Source organism: Myotis davidii, unplaced genomic scaffold, assembly GCF_000327345.1.
Source record: "Myotis davidii unplaced genomic scaffold, ASM32734v1 scaffold292, whole genome shotgun sequence".
NCBI lineage: Eukaryota > Metazoa > Chordata > Mammalia > Chiroptera > Vespertilionidae > Myotis > Myotis davidii.
In genome coordinates, this window is record NW_006285042.1 from 1688512 (window position 1) to 1689346 (window position 835).

At 46.1% G+C, this 835-nt stretch overlaps 1 long non-coding RNA gene across 1 annotated transcript in view; it reads left to right on the top strand.

The window, feature by feature from the left end:
* Window positions 1-276: 276 nt before the first annotated feature.
* The window catches only part of LOC107181779, a 5269-nt gene continuing 4710 nt past the window's right edge, over window positions 277-835 (top strand). The window contains exon 1 of the long non-coding RNA XR_001512485.1: window positions 277-543. This is a non-coding gene — a long non-coding RNA (uncharacterized LOC107181779). The remainder of the gene's footprint in view (window positions 544-835) is intronic.

The window sequence follows — 835 nt, forward strand, 5'->3', positions numbered from 1 at the left end:
TTACATGTATACAAATGTAACACTTGCTGCACCTCCCACAGCCCATTAGCTACTTAGGAAGGAATTAGGGAGGGCTACAAGGTCAGGCTTAATTATGCTAGGAGAGCTCTGCCCTCCAGGCTGGGACTTGTTTGTGGCCCTGCCACAGGTCGTCAGCCCAAGGTTTGGCCCTAGAGTTGCTCCCTACAGGTAGTATTGATAATATTGCCTAATATTGGTATGTCTTGTCTGCTTGCCTATAATATAAGCTCCCTGAAGATTGCATTACTTCTCTAGAGACTGTATGGCATATAGCAGATCCTAAGTAAAACATTTGTTGAATGAATAAATGAAATATGTTCATTGTAATAAAGGAAATGGAGTATCTTATCTAGCTTTGGTTTATTTACTTTTTATTTTTGTTTATCTTTGCAGTTTAGAGTGTTTATATCTTGGAGGAAACTTCATCAAAGAAATCCCGCCAGAATTAGCAAATCTGCCTTCTCTAAATTACTTGGTATTATGTGACAACAGAATTCAAAGTGTACCTCCTCAGCTTTCACAGTGAGTAGTTTCAAGCAGCTTATGTATACACTAGAGGCCTGGTACACGAAATTTGTGCACAGAGGGTAGTGGTGGAGGGGAGAGGATGCCTGCACCCTCTTGCAATCTGAGACCGCTGGCTCCTAACTGCTTGCCTACCTGCCTAATCACCTCTAACCACTCTGCCAGCCTGCTTGCCCCCAACTGGCCTTCTCAACCCCAACTTCCCCCCCTTGCTGGCCTGATTGCCCTCAACTGCTGCCCCCTCCAGCCTGCTTGCCCCCAACTAGCCCCCCGCCAGCCTGCTCGCCCC